This window comes from Cebus imitator, unplaced genomic scaffold (assembly GCF_001604975.1).
Source record: "Cebus imitator isolate Cc_AM_T3 unplaced genomic scaffold, Cebus_imitator-1.0 Scaffold4, whole genome shotgun sequence".
Lineage (NCBI taxonomy): Eukaryota > Metazoa > Chordata > Mammalia > Primates > Cebidae > Cebus > Cebus imitator.
In genome coordinates this window covers 3,101,504-3,119,604 of record NW_016107319.1, presented here as the reverse complement: position 1 = coordinate 3,119,604, position 18,101 = coordinate 3,101,504, and the positions used below count along the sequence as shown (strand labels likewise).

Sequence of the window (18,101 nt, the reverse complement as noted above, 5' to 3'; positions counted from 1 at the left end):
TGGTCTCGATCTCTTGACCTTGTGATCCACCCGCCTCAGCCTCCCAAAGTGCTGGGATTACAGGCGTGAGCCACCGCGCCCGGCCGTATGTCTGTATTTTTTTGTAGAGACCGGCTTTCACTATGTTGCCCCAGCGGGTCTTCAATTCCTGAGCTCAAGGAATCTGCCCACGTTGGCCTCCCAAAGTGCTGGGATTACAGGCATGAGCCACCAAACACAGTCAGCCTTTGTGTGCCCAATATCTGTGAAATGGAAGCAAAAATTCCTAGCACAAAAACACTGTTTCAATCAATGAGATAATATATGGAAAGTGCTTAGCTCAGTCCTAGGTGCTCAAAGGAATTTATCTCAAATTTCTTTGCATACAAATTTGAGCACAAAATAGGTGTTCAAACACAAATAAAGGTTATAGCTTTTATTACACGTGTTAGGGCTGTTCAGTATTTCAAAGGGGGCTAAGTAAACCCTGAAGACAAATGAATCACGATAACTCTCATATGTTTAGCAAGATGGACTTTTGCATGCCATTTTTACCTCCATGTCAACGTTTGATCTTCTGAATGACCTTGGGAGGTATGGACAGGCTCTTAGAGAGATGAGAGGCTGGGAACCCTGGCTCACACCTCTAATGCCAGCACTTTGAGAGGCAAGGTGGCAGGATCACGTGAGCCCAGGAGTTCATAACCAATCTAGGTAACATAGCAAGACCTCATCTCTACAAAAAAAATTTAAAACATTAGCCAGGCATGACAGTGCATGCCTGTAGCCTCCCAACTGCTCAGGAGACTGAAGTGGAAAGCTTGAACTTGAACCCAGGAGGTTGAGGCTGCACTGAGCTGTGGTTGCACCACTGCACTCCAGCCTGGGCGACAGGGTGAGACCCTGAGAGAGAGAGAGAGAGAGAGAGAAAGAGAAATGAGATAGGCTCAGGGGCGAGCACCTTCACCTCTGAGCAGGAACTAGGACTAGCCCTTCTTGTGCCAACCCTCTTGGATTCTCTCAAGTTTCCAAGCCTCCAAAGTGTGTTGCTGTGTTTACCTCACTCTCTGGTTAGGTGGTTTCTACAGGGGTCTTCAAAACAAGAGAGAAGACCAACATTTATTACAACCAGCAACCGACATTAATCACTTTCCCACATCAGTACATAAAGCGCCATCTCATTCTTTTCGTTGAATGCAGGTTATTTTGCGTGATGGATGTACCCGAGTTTATTTTAACAAGTTTCCACTGATGGACAGTTAGGTTATTTTCCGTTTATATCAATGAGACAAATTCCTTCAAGTAGAATTATGCTAGGAATAAATGGTTTGTGCACTTACAATTTTACAGATTTTGACAAATTGCTCTTCAAGACATTTGTATGAATTTCCTCTCCTGCCAGCAATGAATGAAGTGCCAGTTCCCCCGCATCATGAACATGGCCAAATATTTCATGAAAAAAGTCTGTGGAAAAAGCAGAGGAAAAGTGTGATGGTGGCTGGGAGGCCGTCAGGAGGTGGGGGCAGCTGTCCACGTGGGAAACTATGGGTACCTGAACAAGCACGGAGGAAAGAGAGGGAGAGGGTGGAGCCCAGAGCTACTGTGGAAGTCAAAGTCTGTGGCGTGGTGGTGAGGGAAGATAACAGAAAGGAGGAATCAGATTTCTTGAGTTTCTGGCTTGAACAAATGAGTAGGCAGTGGGTGTGTTAAGGGAGATGCTCAACATGGGAAAGGAAATAGGTGTAGTGAAGAGAAGTTGATGACTGTGAGAATATATTGCACTTGATATGCAGGACATCCTGCTGAACCAGGGGGAGGATTTCGGGATAGTGAATCATTTTTGGAAACCGTGAATGTGCACGAGATCTCCCAGAGATGGGCGGGCATGTGGGTGGGTGGGTGGGTGGATGGATGGTTGGATGCATGGATGGATGGATGGATGGGTGGATGGGAAGTAGATGGATGGATAGATGGAAAATGGATAGGTAGGAAGAGAAGATGGATGGAGAGATGGAGGGAGAGAAGGATACAGGGATGAATGAATAAACAAATTGGCAAAAACAGAAACCTAGACTTTATTGCCTTTAGATCGAACCATATGAAATTACTATTTTGGCCAGGTGCAGTGGCTCATGCCTGTAATTCCAGCACTTTGGGAGGCCAAGGTTGGGGAGCAGATCACTTGAGGTCAAGAGTTTGAGACCAGCCTGGCCAACATGGTGAAACGCCACTTCTACTAAAAATACAAAAATTAGTCAGGTGTGGTCACTTGCACCTGTAACCCCAGCTACTCAGGAAGCTGAGGTGAGAGAATTGCTTGAACCTGGGAGGCAGAGGTTGCAGTGAGCCAGGATGGCACCACTGAACTCCAGACTGGACGACAGAGCAAGATTCCTTCTCAAAAGAAAAAGAAAAGAAAGAAATTACATTTTTTGTTTTAAAAATTATCAAGTGCTGGCTGGGCACAGTGGCTCACACCTGTAATCCCAGCACTTTGGGAGTTTAAGGTGGGTGGATCTCAAGGTCAGGAGATCGAGACCATCCTGGTCAACATGGTGAAACCCTGTCTCTACTAACAATACAAAAATTAGCTGGGCATGCTGGTGCATGCCTGTAGTCCCAACTACTCAGGAGGCTGAGGCAGGAGAATCACTTGAACCCGGGAGGTGGAGGTTGCAGAGATCTGAGATCGCACCACTGCACTCCAGCCTGGTGACAGGGTGAGGCCCCATCTAAAAAAAAAAAAAAATTACCAAGTGCTTAATTTTATGCAGGCTGTAAATACTTTGAGGGGAAGGATATTGATGTCTGCAGTTAACTTTGAAATGCATCAAAACTAGGATGTGATAAAGCACATGTGGTACTCATATTAATGGTAGAGGCTGGTGATGGGTATATAGGTATTTACTGTAAAATTCTTTCAGTTTCCTGTACATTGGAAAGTTTCATTAAAAACCATAGGAAATGGTTTTCATTGGCAAATATTGTCCATTTCATGTAGTTCCCCTCCATCTGTTTTTTATTTGGCCAAAAAGATCCTTCCAGGTTCCCAATCTGTAGCATCAACAGATCTGCTTTGTGGAATCCCCTTTGGCCCTTGTTCTGCCCCGATTTGGGGGCTGGGGGCTGGAAGCTGACATTTCTCCCCCTCGGAGTTCAGGTTGAATTGCCCTAACATGCTGATTCCTGCACCAAGGATGCCGGTATCTGACTTGTGATAATTACAGATTTCCTCTGCGATTTGATCCCATTGGTTGCCTCGGCAACGGCGTAATAGCTCCACCGAAGCTCTGTCACCGTGATTTAGGACCACTGTGTCTCTCCTGCAGCCTCCATTCTGGGTGCCTCCACCCCCTTGCCGTCGTCATGGTAACTGGTGAGCAGCCTGTGACCGAAAGCTCTCTGCCCCGCCCCCACACGCCCTCTCCCCATCTTGTGATCATCCCCATTTCCTCTTCTGGGGCCCCTGTGGACCCGCGTTGACCCAGCATGGGCTACAATGGGGGAGCTGAGTAATTGCTCCCTGTAGGTTCCTCCCCACCCCCCAGAAGGGATCAGGCAGACCACAGGAGCCAAAGCAGCCCTTCTGCCCTGGGTGTCCTGGAGATGACTTAGCGCCTCTTGGAGCCGGGTCATGGCTGTGGCTGCATCCGCAACGGTGCAACAGCAGAGTCCTGGGGAAGCCATTTAGAAATCTGAAGCCTTGGATCTCTGCTTTGTGCCTTCGGGGGTTCCCGAGGCTGTTTTTAAAAAAATCTAGGAAGAGGCCCCTGACAGGGAAGAGAGGAGGGAGATCGCCTATTTTACAAGGTCTGAGATGATGTGACTTATCCTTCTGGCTTAAACCGAGCTGGGCTTAAAACATCGTTTAAAAAGATGTGTATTCTATTTTTTTCTCTGTTTTTCTCGCTCTTTCTGCCTCTGTTCATCTTTGTTTCTGTATGAGTTGTATCCTTTCTGTTTCTGTCTGAAAACCCTTCTCTTTCTGAACCCATCTTTCAGTCTCTCACGTTCTATTCTCCCCTCCTCCTTCACCTTCCCTCCAGCCCTCTCCCTTGCACACTTGCTGGGTACCAGCTGAGCGCATCCTTTTCCCAAACCTGCTCTGCTTCCAAGGGGCCCTTTTCGGTCTCCTCCACCTGTGCCCATGTTTTGGGGACTGCCTGGAAATCCAGGGCACTCTCCTGAGGAGGGAGCTGGTGCCCAGCGGCTCCTCTTAGGATGAACGCAGCCAGCTGCGTTCCTGGCCTCTGCAGAATGACATAGAGAAGGCATTTTAAGCAGGCGGGCTGAGCTTGCCGCAAGACTCCGACCACCAGGCATCGTGAGTGCAAATGTATATGTGTGTCTGTGTGTGCATGTGCACGTGTGTGTGCGCACACACGTGTGCATCCTTATGTTTGTATGTGTCTGCTGGCATGGGGAGGTGGTGCCAGTGTCTGTTATCTGTGCTGTTGGGGTGTACAAGTGTGTGTGCACGCACCCTTCTGCACCTGTGTACGTGTGTGCCTGGCTCTCTGTGTGAAGGACACGCAAATGCACCTAACAGATTTTTCAAGGATGTTTTGTGAACATAGCAGGATGAGACCCTTTAAAGTGGAGACAAAATAATGAAAGATGGAGGTAGAAATGATAGATAAGGAATTGCTTTTATCAGTAGGCTTGCAACAGCACAATCTGCCTGCGTCTGGTCCTAGGAAATGAAGTAAGAGTCACCTTGAAAAGGCATTCGTGTTCAAGCCCCAAAATAAATCCTTTCCCTTCATTCTAAGGACAAGAACAGCACAAACACAAACACCCCTTTCTCTTTGAAACTCAGGGGAATGGAAGGCTGGGGGCGGGGCGCTGTCACTGGGCATTTCAGGCGGAGTTTGCAGTGAGAATCTCAGTTGACAGCCTGGGCGACTCACGCCAAGACTAGAAGTCAGGAAGTTCTGGACAGCCGCTCTCTTCACATCCTGTGGCTGATTAGAAGTTCATTTTGAATTTTTTCCCAGAAGCAGCCTATGCCCAGGAGGCAACCAGAAGAAAGCAGTTTTAGAACATGCAATTTCATTTGCAGCACAAGGTGTGGGAATCCTGACAGCTGCCGCTGAAGACCCTACAGTTGTGTGCAAGCTGCAGCCAGGCCGCTGCCAGAGGAAGGGGGTCCTTTGTGCTTTGTGTGCCCCTGGGTATTTGGGAAACTTGGCAGCCAGTTGCTCCAAGTGAACCCTGACTGTGGAGTAGGCACTGGCCTAGGCACCCTGGTAGAGAGGACAGAGCTGGAGAAAAGGACTAGCCTCAGGAATTCCTGTTTCCAGTTCAAGTAGGAATAGACCCGATGACGTGGTACTCTCACACTCAGAGACGTTCCCGCTGCCTGCATTTCCTGCAGGCTACCTTCCTCCTTCCCCTTCCCTGGCCTCTGTCTGCCACGGCCACCCTTGTCTACCTGCCACGCTCTAATCATCATTAAACATCCCTGTCATTGCTTTCTGGAAATCTTTAACTTCCACCCAAGAACAGCTAATGCTATATGCCCTCCTCTACCTGCTGAAATCACTTTGAGCCTCTGACATCACATGTCCAACCAACCTGTTTCCCCACATTTGCGCGTGAGCTGCACTTTATTTTGCAAGGACATAAAGAAAACTATTCATGCAACAACATGCAAAATGACTGGCTGGGCTTCTTAAAATGCCAATGTCTTAAAAGGCAAAAGGGCTGAGAAATAGTTCCAGGTTAAAAGAGATTAAAGAACCATAAGCCCAAATGCAATGTTTGATCCGAGGATGAAGCCTGGATCAGGGGAAGAAAACGCATTTCTGGGCTGGGCCCAGTGGCTCATACCTGTAATCCCAGTATTTTGGGAGGCCGAGGGAGGAGGATCACTTGAGGTCAAGAGTTAGAGACTAGCCTCAGGAATATAGCGAGACCCCATATCTACAAAAAATATATATAAAAATAAACTAGCTGGACATAGTGGTGTGTGCCTGTGGTCCCAGCTACTCAGGAGGTGGAGGCAAGAGGATCACCTGAGCCCAGGAGTTTGAGGCGGCAGTGAGCCATAAGCCGTGATCATGCCACTGCACTCCAGCCTAGGTAATAGAGACCCTGTCTCTTAAAAAAAAATTATAAAGGCGTTTAAGGGATAAGTAGGAATATCTGATATTAGATAATAGTATTTTCACGTCATGAATATGCCAATAATAAATAAATAAAAGATAATTATATTTTATTTATGATATACTTCATGAGAGTAATTTAGTATCTCACAACATTTTCACTGAGGTTATTCAGGAGAATGCCCTTGTTCTTCAGAAGATAGATAGATAATAGAGTGGGTACAAATGTGGCAAAAATGTTAACAGTTTCTAGGATTATAGGTGGCTGTGGAACTATCTTCAGAACTTTTATGTGGGTTTGAAGATTTTCTAGTGTCCAACTGGACACTCTGCCTAGCTTTGTGCATGGATTATCTCATTTCATCCTCAGAGCAGCTTGGGGGTGGGAGAGTTCTCTTTTTTCTTTTTTTCCCCCATTTATTTATTTTATTGCATTTTAGATTTTGGGGTACATGTGAAGAACATGCAAGATTGTTGCATAGGTACACACATGGCAGTGTGATTTGCTGCCTTCCTCCCCATCACCTACATCTGGCATCTCTCCCCTTGCTATCTCTCCCCAGCTCCCTATGCCCCACCGTCCCTCCCCTATTTCCCCCCAACTGACCCCAGTGTGTAGTGCTCCCCTCCCTGTGTCCATGTGTTCTTATTGTTCAACACCCGCCTATGAGTGAGAACATGCGGTGTTTGATTTTCTGCTCTTCTGTCAGTTTGCTGAGAATGATGGTTTCCAGGTTCATCCATGTCCCTACAAAGGACCCAAACTCATCGTTTTTGATGGCTGCATAATATTCCATGGTGTATATGTGCCACATTTTCCCTATCCAGTCTATCATCGATGGGCATTTGGGTTGGTTCCAGGTCTTTGCTATTGTGGTGAGAGTTCTATCACACCCATCTTCCAGTGGAGAAAACAGAGGCAGAGCTGGATGTAAGCCCAAGTCACATTATGCCTCCACCCCCTGTTTTGTGAAATTTAGTACTAAAGATACAACATGGCTGTGTGATGTTGGGCAAATCACTTAACCTCTCTGTGCTTTGTTTCCTTTTTTTTTTCACTGAGACTGGATAAGCATCATATCAACAGCTTGTTCTGAAGCTTATAGGGGTTATGATTTATAAAGAACTTAAAACAGGATTTGGCCTAAGGTAGGTGATCAGCAAATGTCTGCTGTTGCTGCTGCTAGTTGTATTTGTTGCTGCAATTGTGATCCTAGCACCCTCGGTTTGGCCAGTGATGGGTAAACCTGGAAGGTTTTTTCCTTCTGTACCCAGGGCCTGCTTCGTGGGTTTGTGACCTGTGTGGTTACACAGGGTCCTGTGTTCAGAAGATCCCCCCATGTCACTGGCTTGCAATTTGTAACCATTTTCCAACAAGGCGCTTCGAATATTCATTTTATGCACTGGGGCCCACAAATCATGTAGCCAGCTCTGTCTGCATTGCCTTTTTATTGGATCCCGTGGAGAGCCAGCCACTCCTAGACTAAACCACTTGTTCCTGCATCATTGCAGCAGGCAGACCCAGGCAGGCCGTGGTATTGCAGCAGATCAGATTGTATGTTCCGGTAACCACGCTCCAATCCTGATGCAGTGCATCAGCCCACACAGGCCAGTACAGTAGCCGTTCATCACATCTGGTTATTGAGCATCTGAGACATGGCTATTCCAAACTGTGATGTGCTGTGCGTGTGAAATTCACACCTGATTTTGAAGATTTAGCACACACAAAAAAAGGAAATGCACAATATCTTATTAATAACTGTATTGATGATTGGGCATAGTGGCTCACATCTGTAATCCCAGCACTTTGGGAGGCCAAGGTGGGCAGATCACATGAGGTCTGGAGTTTGAGACCAGCCTGACCAACATGATGAAACTCTGTCTCTACTAAAAATACAAAAATTAGCCAGGTGTGATGGCACACACCCATAATCCCAGCTACTTAGGAGGCTGAGGCAGGAGAGTCACTTGAACCTGGGAGATGGAGGTGGCAGTGAGCCAAGATTACGCCACTGCACTCCAACCTGGGCAACAAGAGTGAAACTCCATCTCAAAAACAATAATAATAATAATAACTATATTATGTATTGAATTATTTCATTTTTAGATACAATGGGTTAAATAAGATACATGAATAAAATTGGTTTCAGCTGTTTTTGCTTTTTTCATATGGTTATCAGAAAATGTAAAATTACTTATATGGTTTGCATTGAAAGCTTCTGTTATATTTCTGTTGGGCAGTACGGCCTTAGACCAAACTATCTGTGACTTCATTGTGACTCCAAACCAAACCAGACCAGTAGGTGACAGCCCAGTGAATTGATTTCTAAGTTACATTAACTACACTCTGGCCCTGGTGCTCTAGCTTAGACCAGAGCCTCCCAATCAATCCATCAGGGACCTCTTTCTGGTGGGATCTTTGCTGCCAGCTAACCTTCTTTTCTATTCCTTTCTTTCTTGAGATAGTCCAAGACACTGATTTTTATACCCAGCAAGTTTGTCAAGTAGTCTAAAGATATTTTCGAGGGAATATATTGAGTAAAAAGGAGCTGAAGTTGGAATCAGAAGAACTAATTTAAGAATTAAATTAAAATCCCAAATCACCCTCTTTTTTTTCATTTTAGAGATGGGGTCTTGCTCTGTCACCCAGGCTGATCTCAATCTCCTGGGCTCAAGTGATCCTCTCACCTTGGCCTCCCAAAGTTCTGGGATTATACACCTGGTCCCACATCACCTCTTCTCCATGAAGTGAGCTTAGGCATATTATTTCTCTGTGCAAGGAAGCAGAACAGCACTAGCTTTAAAGTCTCATGGACATGAATTTGAAAACTGGCTCTCATTGACAAACTGTGTGACACAGAATAAGCCACAACCTTCTCTGAGCCTCAGTCTCATCCTCAGTCTCAAAGGGTTGATGATGCTTACTGTGTAATACTGTTGTGAGAATGGAATAAGATGAAGCAGAGCAGCTGAGTGCAGTGGCTCACACCTGTAGTCTCAGCACTTTGGGAGGTCGAGGTGGGTGGATCACGAGGTCAGGAGTTCAAGACCATCCTGGCCAATGTGGTAAAATCCCGTCTCTAAAAATATAAAAATTGGCCAGGTGTGGTGGCAGGCAGCTGTAATCCCAGCTACTCAGGAGGCTGAGGCAGGAGAATAGCTTGACCCTGGGAGGTGGAGGTTGCAGTGAGCTGAGATCATACCACTGGACCCCAGCCTGGGTGACAGAGCAAGACTCCATCTTGAAAAAAAAAAAAAAAAAGATGAAGCAGAGCAAATGCCCAAACCAGCAAATGATATATGTCAGGTGTACCCTTAATCCCTGCATTCTTAGTGGGATCAGTATTCCCAAGAGGGTGAACATTGATTTATGGGGAAGTAAAGAAATCTTACTCTTTATGAATAAAGTACAGATATGAAATACAATGTATAAGCAGATATTATCTGTGGAATTAAAATTTCGGGGGGATGTAGCTAATAAAGAATCTTTAGGGGAATGACAATGAGAAAAGGTTTGAGAAACATTGCGTTGCTCGGACAGAAGGAACTCAGAGGTTGCTTTTCAGTTCAGTTTTTGGTTGTCAGAATATAGGGCTGAAACTCCATGACTGAATTCAACAAGTGTTTTTGAGCACCTGCGATAGCCAGGCACCATTCTGGACCCTGGAAACGGAGGTTCCAGACACTGGATGCATGCTTCCCAGAGCTGGTCTCTCAGGTCCCCTGAACCAGCTCTGCCTCTGGGAAGATGACCCCTAAATGGCAGCCTTCAGAGATCTCAGTTTGAGGGCAGGGTTTTAGAGGCCTCCTCACTGAACAATAAGAATAGACTTATTTGCCTCCCAGGAGTAGATGAGATGTTGTATGTGAAACTTTGACATGGTTGCATTCATTCATAAAATCAGAGCAGATACCTACACACACAGGCGTAAGTGAAAGATATTTTGAATTACAGAAAAGCTAAGGTCTTTGCAAGTAAATGTAGGAATGCTGCCAGGCACAGAGCGTGCCTCCAGTCAGCAACAAAGTGTTTCCAAGTCTGGAGCTGTGCGGTCCTTGAAGGAGATATAAATGTTTCCCTTGTTATACTCTGTAATTTTTGCATACTTAGCAGTTTCTGGAGTCCGTGAAAGTGGTTTGTTTTCTCTGAACAGGAAGTGCGTTTCCTTCAATCACGCCGACCTGATTTGTTTATTGCTTGTCGGGCCTCCCCACGGGACCACAAGGTCCCATGGAACACAGCAGGATGTGTCCTTGTTTACCAAGGTATCTCCTGGGCTCAGCACAGGTGTACAGAAAGCATTTATTGAACTGAACAAACAGATTTTACAAGCCGGACCTTCTGTGGCATTGGCCTGGGTAGCTATCTCAGTGTGGGTACAAGCATCCTCTCTAAGCTAATTCCATTCCTTTACTCCTCCTCCCTTGTAGGATCAGAAATCCAGAATGAGCTTATCTTCTTGCAGATGTTTGTTTCCATATTATTTCCTACCAGAACAAAGGCTATCTGTGTCTCACATTCAGAGTGCTTGGATCTGAAGCCCTGTCTGTTCATTTTTCTCTCCAATTTTTCCACACGCTGAGTAACTACCTGCCTGCTAGCAATGATGTGCCCATGCTCCCTGCATTCCTGATTGAGGTGGGCAGAGAGGACTCTGTCTGAGACAAGGGCATGAGAATGAAAGAGGCTGAGCAGACCAGCTTCTCTCTCATGAAACCTGGATGCTCAGGCTGGTAGTAGGGCCACTGCATGTGCCAACAGTCTTTTGTAGCTCATCAGGCCGTAGAAGAAATGCCCTTACCAAGTTCAAGTCCAGCCTGGGAAACATAGTGAGAACTTGTCTCTCTCTGTCTAAAAAAAGAAGACGAAGGATGGAGAAGAAGAAAAGGAGGAGGAAGAAGACGAAAAAGGAGAAGAAGGGAAGAAGAAAGAAGAAAACAAGAAGGAATTATTGTTCACAATTTGTATTTATTCATTTATTTATTTTTGAGCTGTAATCTTGCTGTGTCACCCAGGCTGGAGTGCAGTGACACAATCTCAGCTCACTGCAACCGTCACCTCCCAGGTTCAAGCAGTTCTCCTGCCTCAGCCTCCTGAGTAGCTGGGACTACAGGCGCCTGCCACCATGCCCAGCTAATTTTTGTATTTTTGGTAGAGTTGAGGTTTCACCATGTTGGCCAGACTGGTCTTGAACTGCTGACCTCAAGTGATCTGCCCTTCTCAGCCTACCAAAGTGCTGGGATTACAGACATAAGCCATCGCACTCAGCCAAAATGCACAGTTTTAAAGAGCTCTTTGGAAACAGAAAATGGCCTGCAGCTGGCATCTCTTCTGCATCCTGTGTACTTTCTTCAATTGACCCTAAGTCAGTTGAGTGCCTTCTGACCTCATGGATAGGTTTCGTTCTTCCCATTTTACAGTTGCAGAAAAGAAGGCCCTAATGAGTTCAGCAACTTGTCTAGATAATATACATGACCCAGCCGCACATTAGACCCAATTTCTGGTTCATGTTACTTTCCCAGCATCGTTCTCGGTCTTTCTTAGGGGTGGACACTCCCCTGTTTCCAAGAACATATGCCTGTCTCCCTATACAAGTCACTGATGATTTTTTTCCCATTTATTTTATTGCATTTTAGGTTTTGGGGTACATGTGAAGAACATGCAAGATTGTTGCATAGGTACACACGTGGCAGTGTGATTTGCTGCCTTCCTCCCCATCACCTACCTCTCGCATCTCTCCCCCTGCTATCTCTCCCCAGCTCCCCACCCCCCACCGTCCCTCCCCTATTTCCCCCCAACTGACCCCAGTGTGTAGTGCTCCCCTCCCTGTGTCCATGTGTTCTCATTGTTCAACACCCACCTATGAGTGAGAACATGCAGTGTTTGATCTTCTGCTCTTCTGTCAGTTTGCTGAGAATGATGGTTTCCAGGTTCATCCATGTCCCTACAAAGGACACAAATGCCCAAGAGGCAGCTTATAGGAAGTTATGCAGGGAGGGTGGAGTGGGGCCCATGCTGAGGGGAAAGTCAGGAGAGCCTGTTGCAGCTGAAGTCGGAGGAGAAAGCTGATGTCAGATAAAGCCTCTGTCCCTGTGCCACCGCCCCTGAATGGGGCCCTGTCAGCCCCATCTGCAGAGGCCCAGGGCTCCGGCTTTATGGGTTGTCATGGCGACCCCTGGCCTTGACAACCGAAGTGCACTTGGCTGAGTGTGTCTTTGTGTCCCGTCGAGTCTGCAGAGAGGCAGCTGCTGGGGCTGCAGACGAGAAAGGAATGTCCCTAGCGTCTGCCAGCACTTTTGTCTCGGTCCCGAGGGCAGATAGGAAAATGAGAGGCAGGGTCTTCTCCAGAGCCATCTGGGGGGTCCATTTCTAGCCAATGATGCAGGCAAAGGGTTTATGTTCACAGGGCCTGAAAGCAGCAGAGTGGAACAGTGAGTCGGACACCATCTTCGCAGGCTGCTTGGTGAGCTTTTACTGCTTATCCAGTGATTGTTTGCAGCCAGGCACTGCTCTGGGGCTGGGGAAGCAGCAAGGACCTCTGCCAGCTCACAAAACAGTTTCAATTGCTAGTACTCCCATTTTACAGATCAGGAAACTGAGGCACAGAGAGGTTGCATAATGTACCTGAGGCTATACGGCAGATCAGTGAGGGGCCAGGGATGGCTAGTCTGGGAGTAAGATCATTTTGAAGGATGCAAGACTGGGGAGATGTCAGGAAGAAGCAGTTTCACATCTGGCACCTCGCGCTCCGGCTCCACAAGCGGCCACCGCAGGCTTCTTTCTCCCTGTATCCCTGCGTTGTTTGACCTCTGATTCCCAGGATTTGAGGATCACGCAGACCTGTCATCATATGCAGAGCCCACCATCTACGCTTTATGGTAATTAACAATAGTTCTCGGCCTCCAAGCCTCCAGAGATCCCCCAGTGCCCTGGTCACACCGGTGAGACTCAGATTTACTTGCTCTGGGTGCAGCTTTGACACAAGTGTAAGCTTCCGGTAAGCGAGCGTCAGGTGCAGACTAGAAAATGGCTGGCTTTTAAACTCTAAGACCTTGAACAAGCCTTTTAGGCTTCTGAGCCGGTTATAGAAGGCCAATCTTGCAGATGACCCAAATGGCATATGGAAGGTCTATTGCATGTAGTAGGTGAACAGTAAATAAATAAATAGGAGCTGGTACTTTTACTACGATTATTCTTCCTCCAGAGCAAATTGCAAGAATTTGTTTCCACTTTCCCCTGAATTCCTCTCACTTTACCGATTTAAACACAAGACTCAGCCTCTTAGCTCATCTCGCCCCTCCCCAAAGGCACCAGGCAGATGAAGGAAGCAGAGAGAGCTAATTAGCATTTTAATCGAAAGCAAAGGGAAGAGCAGAGGGCTGGGACTGAGGAGCTCACTATCTGGCTAAACCAGGGTTTTGACTTGTTTTGACTGAGACGCCCAGTAAGGAATAGAACTTAATTCAGGCCCCCGCACGGCTGAAATAGAAATTACCAGCATTTGTTATGTACCGTGACAATTCCTATTCTGTTTGATTTACTGATTGATTTAAATTTCTCTTTCACCTCTGATCATGTCAAGGAGAAGGTCCCCATCTGATGCCAGCCTCCCTTTGACACCTGTCTGCTCTCTGCCAGTCTCTAGGGACAGGAGAGGGCCAGGCCTGGGGCTGTAGCCTTGGACAGTCACCTCTGTCCAGCTTTTAATTGAATGACTTCTTGCTTTGATTTTATTATGTTCTTTTCCCAGTTGCCTTTGTACCAAATACAGCTTCAGGGGGGGAAGGTAGAAATTCGGTTTTTTTATTTGTTATATTTTTCTTTGTAGAGACAGGGTTTCACCATGTTGACCAGGCTGATCTCTAACGCCTGACCTCAGCTGATCCACCAGCATCAGCCTTCCAAAATTCTGAGATTACAGGCATGAGCCACCGCACCCAGCCAGAGTGTAACAATTAGAAAGGATTCTAGAAAAATTACTTTTTTTTTTTTCGAGACAGTTTCTCTCTTGTTGCCCAAGCTGGAATGCAATGGTGCGATCTTGGCTTACTGTAACCTCTGCCTCCCGGGTTTAAGCAATTCTCCTGCCCCAGCCTCCCAAGTAGCTGGGATTACAGGCGCGTGCCACCATGCCCAGCTAAGTTTTTGTATTTTTAGTAGAGACAGGGTTTCACCATGTTAGCCAGGCTTGTCTCGAACTCCTAACCTCAGGTGATCTGCCCACCTTAGCCTCCGGAAGTGCTGGGATTATAGGCATGAGCCACCACAGCTGGCCAGAAAATTACTTTTTTGAATTGAAAAAGCAAGTGGATTTCAAGAAAAATGTCGGCCAGGCACAGTGGCTCATGCCTGTAATCCCAGCACTTTGGGAGGCCGAGGCGGGCAGATCACAAGGTCAGGAGTTCAAGAGCAGCCTAACCACCATGGAGAAACCCGTCTCTATTAAAAATACAACAAATTAGCTGGGCTTGGTGGCGCATGCCTGTATCCCAGCTACTCAGGAGGCAAAGGCAGGAGAATCGCTTGAACCCTGGAGGTGGAGGTTGCAGTGAGCTGAGACAGTGCCATTGCACCCCATCCTGGGCAACAAGAGCAAAACTCAGTCTCAGAAAGAAAAATATTAAGCAAACACAAGTCATATGAGAATTAAGAGCTCAAGGGAAGGGTGGTGTGCTGTGTTAAGAACTGAGATTCGGGAAATGCATGGGGGAGATTCAGGGTCTCAGAGACCAGAAGGGCCAGCACCCAGCCTGCTGTCACTTCAGATTTGCGGATTTCTCCAACCTCCTTGGTCACAAGTTCAGGGCGTGCCAGTCCTCTGACAGCACCTCCCTTCTCAACCAGGAATCCTTCATCCGCTTCTTTCCCCAGGTGTGCTCATCCAGGGTCTAGCAGATTACAAAGAGCCTGGTAGAATAAAACAGGGAGATACTAATGCCACTTCCAGGTAGGCATAAGGCTTGGGGAAAATTTTGTGGCAAATTTTCAGTAATATGGAAACTCTTAGCACGCTTCCCAGGTGGTTTCTCAGAGTCCGAACAGGCCTTAGAAATAATGTCATTCAGCCAGGCGTGGTGGCTCACGCCTGTCATCCCAGCACTTTGGGAGGCCAAGGCAAATGGATCACTTGAGATCAGGAGTTCAAGACCAGCCTGGCCAACATGGGGAAACCCCAGCTCTACAAAACATACAAAAATTAGCCAGGTGTGGTGGCACACACTCGTAATGCCAGCTACTTAGGAAGCTGAGGCAGGAGAATCCCTTGAACCCGGGAGGGAGAGGTTGCAGTGAGCCAAGATCACACAACTGCACTCTAGCCTGGGTGACAGAGTAAGACCCTATCTCTCACAAAAGAAAAAAAAGAATAAGAGCAAGAGAGGAAGCCGAGAGTCCATTTAGGATATCATTGCCTTCATCCAGGGGAAAGATGATGGCAAGTTGGACCAGAACGTGTTGGATACTTGCCCTCAGGCAGGAATACGGTGGAACCCTGGGCACACAGCTCTCTTCTATTACCACTGATGCTTCGGGCATCCGTACCAAGAAAGAGAGCCTTCCCCTGTGGCCAGCCTGCATCTGGGGTTTCCAGTGCAAGTCTGCAGGGAAAGTCTGCCTATGTCTGGAGCCTCTTTCCTTGGTGACTCCAAAAATCTCCAGGGATCTCAGACCATAGGATTCTACATCTTCAGCAGAAAGTATAAGACAGGAGCAAGTGAGAGACAGAGTAAACGCAAATGACTTGTGTGCCTATGATTTTCCAGGATGTGTTCATCCATTATCTCTAATTCCCAGCGCAACCCTGCAGTGAGAGAGCTTCACTATCTCCAAGCTACAAATCGAGAAGCTGAGGCTCAGAGTGTTTTTATAAGCTTCACTGTATTCTGCAAGTACATAAAATAGGGTGGTGGTTTGGATCCAAACTTTATATTCTTTTCATTCTTTTTTGGGGGGGTTGGGATTCAAGTGATTTTCCTGTCTCAGCCTTCCTAGTAGCTGGGATTATAGGTGCACGCAACCACACCCAGCAAAGCTTTGTATTGTTAGTAGAGATAGGGTTTTGCCATTTTGGCCAGACTGGTCGTGAACTCCTGACGTCAGGTGATCCGCCTGCCTCAGCCTCCCAAAGTGCTGAGATTATAGACGTGAGTCACAGCGCCTAGCCCCAAACTTTATATCCTGAAGGCCAGGGTCAGATGCCATGTCCATGTACACTGCACAGATCTTAATTATCTATTATGGTGCACATAGCAGACATCACTACATTTTTTTTCCCCTGAAAACCTTAAAGAGTGCTTCTTACTAACAGGTCAAAAAAAACAATGAAAAATAAAAAATAAATTAAGTAAACCTAAAAGAGGCTGTAAAATCTTTTTGTTCCCTACTCCAAATAGGCAATACTCATTGACAAGCACTGGCACATGTCATAACGTTTGCCATTTCGGTACTGCACAGAAAATCAGCCTCTCTTGGCCAGGCACCATGGTTCACACCTGTAATCCCAGCGCTTTGGGAGGCCAAGGTGGGAGGATTGCCAGGAGTTCGAGATCAGCGTGGGCAACATGGTGAAACCCTACTTCTCCAAAAAAGAAATATAAAAATTAGCTAGGTGTGGCATGTGCCTATAGTCTCAGCTACTCGGTAGGCTGAGGCAGAAGGATCGCTTGAGCCTGGGAGGCAGAGGTTGCCGAGATGGCACCACTGCGCTCCAGCTTGGGTGATAGAGCCAGACCTTGTCTCAGGGGAAAAAAAAAGTGACAAGGTTGGGGTCACACAGCCTGTAGCAGGTGGAAATTTAAGAGTAAGTCTGTGTGATCAGAGAGTGCCTCTACATACACTCCTTTGGTCCTCTCTCTTCCCATGTACAAAAGAGAGCCAACTCCATAATCTCTTTTTCATTTTTAAGGTTAGCATAACATATAACCTTTTTAAGTGAACAATTCAGTCTTTTAGAATACCCACAATGCTATGCAGACACCACCACTATCTCATTCCAGATCTTTTTTATCGCCCAAGAGACCCCCATACCCATTAACCTGTCACCTCTTAATCCTCCCAGGCCCCTGGCAACCACTAATTTATCGTCTATCTTTGTGCATTTACCTATTCTTGAAGGTTTCTGTAAATGGATTCATAGAATATGAGGCCTTTTACCTCTGCATTTATTCATATAGCATAAAAAATATTTTGAGAGTTACCCATGTTGTAGCGTGTGTCAGAACTTCACTGCTTTTTGTGACTGAGTAATATGGCATTATAAGGGCAGACCACATTTTGTTTATCCATTCATCTGTTGATGGGCATCTGGGTTGTTTCCACCTTTTGGCGATTGTAAATAATGCTGCTCTGAATTTGCACGTACGTGTATTTGTTTGAGTCTCTGTTTTCAATTCTTTGGGTTGATGCAAAAGTCATTCACTTTTGCACCAGCCTAATACTTGGGAGTGGAATTGCTGGGTCATATGGCAGTAATTCTATGCTTAACTTTTTGAGTAACTCGTAATTCTTAAAAGGCCGTGCCAACTCTAGGACTGAGGGCTTAGGAGCTAATCCCTGCCTTCTCACTCTTCATCAGCTCCCACCCCAGTGGGTGCCCTGTGACATGCTTGTCTTGAGAACCCTCTCCCCAACTCAGTGACCCCAGCATCTCATTGACATCCCGACTGCATGTTCCCTGCCCCTCCCTGGGAGGCTGCCTCAGCACAGACCCTTCTATTCTTTCTATTTTTTGGGGTACCCATTAACTATCCACCCCCCCTTCAACCCCTCACTACCCTTCCAGCCTCTGGTAACCTCTGGTAACTTCTACTCTCTATGTCTGTGAGTTCAATTTATTTGATTTTTAGAGTCCACGAATAAGTGAGAACCCGCGCCACTTGTCTTTGTGTACCTGGCTTATTTTGCTTAACGTGATGGTCTCTAGTTCCATCCATGTTGTTGCAAATGACTAGATCTCATTCTTTTTTTTTTTTTTTTTTTTTTTTTCCCCAACCCCCTTTACCACACACATACACACA

At 46.5% G+C, this 18,101-nt stretch overlaps 1 protein-coding gene across 2 annotated transcripts in view; it reads left to right on the top strand.

Annotated features, from left to right (window-relative positions):
• The window catches only part of ABAT (4-aminobutyrate aminotransferase), a 116,534-nt gene that overhangs the window by 36,249 nt on the left and 62,184 nt on the right, over window positions 1-18,101 (top strand). The window contains exon 1 of one of the 2 annotated variants that reach the window (XM_017533792.2): window positions 3,298-4,303. The exons of the other annotated variant lie outside the window; for it this stretch is intronic. The gene's annotated coding sequence lies outside the window, so the exon portion shown is untranslated. Of the gene's footprint in view, window positions 1-3,297; window positions 4,304-18,101 lie in introns of those variants that run through there. 2 annotated transcript variants of the gene reach the window in all.